The 6081-nt window shown below is 41.1% G+C and overlaps 1 protein-coding gene across 2 annotated transcripts in view; it reads left to right on the top strand.

The window, feature by feature from the left end:
* NBAS (NBAS subunit of NRZ tethering complex) overlaps positions 1–6081 on the top strand; it is a 332635-nt gene that overhangs the window by 224366 nt on the left and 102188 nt on the right. The gene's annotated exons all lie outside the window — the stretch shown is intronic.

Below are 6081 nucleotides of genomic sequence, written 5' to 3'. Positions count from 1 at the left end.
CGTCCCCTGCATCTGCAGGCGGGCTCTCAACCACTGCGCCACCAGGGAAGCCCATGCACACAACTCTTATGCAAGTTTATTTCCGTGTCTTTCTTTTCAGAGTCTATTTTAAAGGAATCTTGAAGTCATACTGTTCAATTTCACTTTTCCTTTTGAGCTGTAGTAGACCAGTGTCTTTGTATAGTCTCTCTTCATATGTCTCTGACATACCAATATGCTAACTGTAGTCTTAGTTTGTGTTTTTCAGTAATAATAGTCCTGAGTTTGAGATTTTAATTCATTCATTTATTTGAAGATATTTATTGACAATCTCTTGTGTACTAGGAACAGTGTTAGGTGCTAGGGTTACAATAGTCAGTACATTTCAGCTGTTTTGGAACTCATAGTCTACGGTGGGAGACAGATTATAATTGAATAATGGCATAAGCAAATGTGAAATTAAAACTGTTATAGGCACTGTGTAAGAGAGCCCAAATAGGGGATTTGGCATAGTTAGGGAAGGCTTTCCTAAAGAAATAACTCTTGAGCTGAGACCTAAATAGTGACTCAAAATTAAGTACACTACAAGGAGATGGGAAGCATTTTCTAGGGAGGCAAAACAGTTGAGTGCAAAAGCCCTTCGACAGGATGGAACATGATGTCTTTGAGCCTAACAGGTGGGTGGTATGGTGACGCCCTGAGAGTCAGTGGAGCACGGGGTGATATGGGGCTGCTGAGAACCTGGAAACCAGACCTTGCAGCCAGACCGTACAAGCCCTGTCCAGGGCTGTGGGCTCTTTCCTAAGAGTAATAGGAAGGTATTTAAAGATTCTGGTAAAAGAGAGGGAGGTAATATGATCAGATTTGCATTTTGATAAGATCACTATGGCGACAATGTTGAGGAAAGATTTTAGGGAGGCCAACATAGACATATATGGACCAGTTCGGGAGCTATGGTAGTAATAGACTGCAGGACAGGTGACCATAGCCTGGAGGAGGGCTTTGAAAGTACAGGAGAGGTGAGAATAGGTTTCAGAGATAACCTGGAAGGTGACATAAATGGTAATAAATAAATTGATTAATAAGAATAAACTAGCTATGAAGGTGAGTGAAAGGAGAAGAGTCAAGAATTATCTCCAGGATTTTACTTGGTCTGCCTCTTGGACAGTGACATCATTTGAGACAGAAAACACTAGTTAAGGACACAAGGTATTTCAGGGGAGGGTGAGGAAAAGGCAAAGGAATGGAAAAGTTATACACATTGAAATTCCCAAGAGGAAAGGTCAAGTAGACAGTGCATCTTATAGATCTGGAATTCAAAAGAGAAGGTGGAGCTGGGGATGCTAATTTGGGAGCCATGTGCACATAGATGATAAATAAGCTATGTTGTGGGTGTGCTTTGGGTGATGAACATAGAATGAGAAAAGGAGAAAGACTTACGACAGACCTCGGGGACCTTCCACAATTAGTGATAGACGAAGAGCTGCTAGCAAAAGGGACAAAAAGAGCAATCGAGAGGAAGGGCTCTTGTTCTAGGCAAGCCATGGGAAGGAATAGTTTCAAGAAGTGGAGGTAGTATTGAATGGTCAGGACCTGCTTATAACTCATCATCTTTAATTTTTACTAATATCTTTGAAATTGTACCCTCTACGTTTTAGTATTTATGAAATTACTACATGGGTAATAGTGCTATCTATGATAAATATTGTACTGACTTCACCATTTTTGAGGCATAGAAATATGTTCAAATAAATGTTTCTTATACGCACATTAGCGTAAAAAAATCGTGGCATTTTATTAACTATCTTTTTCCTTTCGTTGAATGTGACGTGAAAGGTTGCCATGTCTGTACAGACAGGATGCTCCACTGGTCTCTGAATATATTATAAATTATCGGGCACTCTAGTAATGTGCAAGACTGTTCCCAGCAGATCATTATACCTGATAGTGGTGTGACTATACAAACGCACAGAAATTACAAAAGCAGGAAATCATTGCCTCCTGTTTTATCATTACTTGTGAGTGACAAAACACCTCATATTGATTTAGCAAGTGGTTTGTTGCTTCATGGTCTTTACTTAAAAGCCTGGTGTTTGCCTTACAATTCAGTTCAGCTTAGTAACACAAGTATTAAAGATCAGCCTTGTTAGTACAATAGAAATTGCCCAATATTTACTTGTTGAGCCAGTGCCAATGGGAAGTTAATAGGTCAGAGCTGCAAGAAAAATAATGTTCTGTACCTTAGGGTTTTTTATTACTGTTCCGTTATAAAAGCCATCTTCCCCCCTGAAGTTGATTTTTTTTCTATAATTTTACATTCTTCTTCCTCTTGGTTGAATTTGGAGGTATTTCCTCATCTCACCGAATGTACAGATAAGCAGACACACAGGTCGGGTGAGGCAGCATTGTACAATAGAGCAGAAGCCTTCCAATCAAGAAACCTAGAGCAAATCCTGTGTCTCTCCAGCTGTGTGTCCCTGCACAAGAGAATTCAATTCTCTGAAACTCATTTTCCTTTACTCTAAGTGAGGTGTCATAAAAATTAAATGACTTCCTGGTGAAATATCAAACCTACAGTACCTGACACATGATCCATAATTAATGGTAGTTTATTCCTGGAATTTCACTCCGGTAAGAAAGAGATAATTGTCGTAAACACCCAAACTGGAGTTCCCGGTCTCCTTTTTCCCCTTATTCTTCCTCATTTTCTTTCTTTTTCTTGGTAGTTTTCAACATCAGTGATGGCTTTGAGCGGCTGTGTACACCTGGAGTCGGCTCCCTCTGGCGGACACTGGTTCTCCCAGGGCGTGTTCAGCTCCCTGAGCTCAGGGCTGATTTCTCACTCACTGCAGCCTTCACAGCCATCTTCACCTCTAGGCTGCTCTAGACACTTTGGTGCATCTTACAGATAGCATTAACTACCAGTGAGGGCGTGGGTTTTGGAGTCAGGCCACATTTCAAGATCCAGCTCTGCTGCCCATACCCCCAACTGTGTACCTGGGCACGTCTCTTAATCCTCTGGGGTCACTGTTTTCTCAGTTAAGGGGACCACCATCCCCACCTGGTATGGTTGTAGAGACTAGAGAGAATCCGTGGAAAGCATATAGCCGGGCGCTCTTTAATGCTGTCGAGATTATTCCTGTTATTGTTCTTACCAGTCCTGCTGACTCCATGTGTGTCTGTAAGTTTTGAATATGGGGTCATTTTGAAGTGGCAGAGGATGTTTCTAGCTGACAGAATAGGACCACATTTGTTTATTCATTAAATATTATTATTATCTTTTTCCTAGTACCTTTGTGTTCCAAGCATAGGTTTAAATGCTGAACAAGACAGACACATCCTTACCTTTATAGAGCTTATATTCTAATTGGGGAGACCCCCATCACACACACACACAGTTAAAAACAACTAAAAAATAAATTGCTGGTCATAATAAGTACCATAAAGGAAATGCACAGGGAGCAGATGGGAAAGGCCTCTCTCGGACATAAAAAGAGCTCGCTATTGGAGAATGGAAGAAAAGGCATTTCAAGCAGAGGGATTGCATTTCAGGCATTTCTGGGACAGGGACGTTCCTGGCCTTTTTGAGTAACTACAGGAACGCCTTTGTGGCTGGAGCGCATGGGGCCTAGTGAGCAAAGGCTTACATAAGGGCCAGTAGTGCCTCTCACTGTCAGCCTTGATAACACTCCGTCTGTTCCTTCTTATTTAAACTGCAGACCTGAAGGCCATACATCCTACATTTTCATTTCACTCCAGTAGGTACTTTTTCCATCACCCAGGGGATTAGTTATCCAAGTGATTTTGCTTGGGTGGCAGAGATCGTGACGCCTCTTCATCCCTGCTGGTTAGATCAGTGCTGCCTCTTTCAGGGCCCTGGGAAGGGACTCTGTGCTGTGCTGTTTTGCACAGTCAATTTCACATTCCCTGGTAGGATTCTTTTGGTCTCAAGTGTAAGGATGGGCAAGAGCACACTGTAGCTGTGGGGAGGTGAATGAGCTATAATGCATCTGCCTTTTCCTGCGCTGAAACAAGTGACACAGAATCTCTGCCTGAGGGTTGCTGTCGCTCATAGGCAGGTGTGTGTCCAGATTGTCACATGGTGAAGAATTCTCAGTCTGGCCTTCTCTTCTTGACTTAGTTGAGGAGTTTGAGAATAGTTGGTGTGTAGAGAGGAGATTTAAGGCAACTTAGCTTCTTAAAAGTATGTTATAACATTGAAAAAGAAGATAAGTGAAAATTCAAACCAGGAAAAATCCATTTAGAGTAGGAAGGTTGAATGTAGAAATTCAGGTCATAGGTCTTACTTATTTTTTTAAATTGAGCCATACATAAAATTTTGCTCTTTCTTCGGCCTAAAGGACCATGATCCTGATCATGACCGAGACTGTGATTTGCATTGTACATAAGAAGAAATCTTCCAGTCCTAAAAATGGAAGAACTAATTAGTACCATCACCAAAATGGAAGCAGTTGTTTCCATGTATCTGCAACCTTCCTTTCCGTGTTGTGATTTTTAAGGCCACTTTTCCCCCAGATAGGAAAAAATTCCTGACACTGGCACAAAATGTAATAAGCAAGAAGATGCATTTTGGGGCCTGTTTTCATCCTGTGGAAAGTGCACAGTCTTTGGATCCTGCAGGTCTGGGTTTAAATCGTGTGACCTCCTTCTAGTGTGTACGTGGCGGGCAAGTTGTTTCATCCCTCTGTTCCTAAGTTTCCTCCTCTGCAAACTGAGTGTTCTTATTCCATTTTGCAGAATTGCTCTGAGATTTGAGAGATTTATACAAAATGCCTGACATGTATTAGATGCTCAAAGGAAAAAAAAAGTAGTTGCTATTGTTAATTCTGGAAACAGACCAGATTTACTGAACTCACCCTCTGACTGCTATCAGCCTAGCATTGCAAATCTGATTTTTTAACAATTATTTTTCAGGACAGTGTGCTATCAGTTATAATATACATGCTTTGTGAGAATTAAATGAGATGACATAGTACTTAACGTATAAGATGTGTTCAGTAAATGATGCCTGTTGCTGTTTCTGTGCTATGGTGTCTTTGAAAATATCTTTTTGTTAGAGAGGTGATAATATGAGACTACATAAACCAGTCGGAATTGACATTTTATGAGAAATGAAAAGGCTTAAGGGGTCCGAGCTGTCCTTATGGAGGAAGCCTATTCACATGGGCTTCTTTCCACATCACCACTCTGTCCACAGAAAACGTCCCACAAAGGAACTCACCAAGTACTAGGGTGACAAGAAACAGACTCCAAGGTACTCATTATTGATTCTCTCATCAACTGTGTAAGTGACCTTGCAAAGTTAAAGTTCATTGTTTGGTTTGCAAAGACACTTGGCTAAAATGTTGGAAAAACTGGAAAAGGCCATGATTATTTTTTACCACGTTTCCCCAGCATAACCACGTATTCAGCTGTCAGGCAGCACTGCAGGTCAGGGCTGCCACATCACGTTCATTCTGAGGCGTTTGTGTGGCAAATATCTTGGACTGTTTCCCTCAGGTCGGAGTAGTTGTGATTTAGAGGGTAGAATTGTGTCTTCCCATAGGAATCAGTGGTGGAGGCCTATTCACCCATGATCATGGTCATTCATGTGGATTTCTGTATCTTCACACTTTTAGGGTTAGTCTTTGGGGGAAATGCTTAGAAGTTCTGCATCTGAACCGTGTGGACCAGTGGACCCCATCCCTTTGCTCGCTCCAGCCTTTCCCAGGAGCTCTCTCCCTCTCGCCTTCTTCTCTCCTCTTCAGTCAACTCATGGAATTGTATCAGTATTATCACTCAGTCTCAGATTGAGTAAAGTAAAATGCATTTCAATAAATGTGTTTCCCCCCATGAATATAAGTCCTTTCAGTTCATGCTGTTCTTGAATCGCAGTTTCGGCTGATTGACAACTCGAAGCCTTTATAGAATCCCTTAATCATGGGATTAGTGCTAATAACTTATTCCTTGTGCCTTTAGTACAACTAATGCTAATTTTCTTCTTGTAGTTAATCTCTGAAAGTTAAATTTGCACCATATATATACTTATATATGTGTGTATATATATATTTATATATGTGTGTGTATATATATATTTATACA

This window comes from Neophocaena asiaeorientalis, unplaced genomic scaffold (genome assembly GCF_003031525.2).
Source record: "Neophocaena asiaeorientalis asiaeorientalis breed wild unplaced genomic scaffold, Neophocaena_asiaeorientalis_V1.1 scaffold398, whole genome shotgun sequence".
Taxonomy (NCBI): domain Eukaryota; kingdom Metazoa; phylum Chordata; class Mammalia; order Artiodactyla; family Phocoenidae; genus Neophocaena; species Neophocaena asiaeorientalis.
The sequence above is the reverse complement of the archived record's forward strand: the minus strand, read 5'-3'. Positions and strand labels throughout refer to the sequence as shown.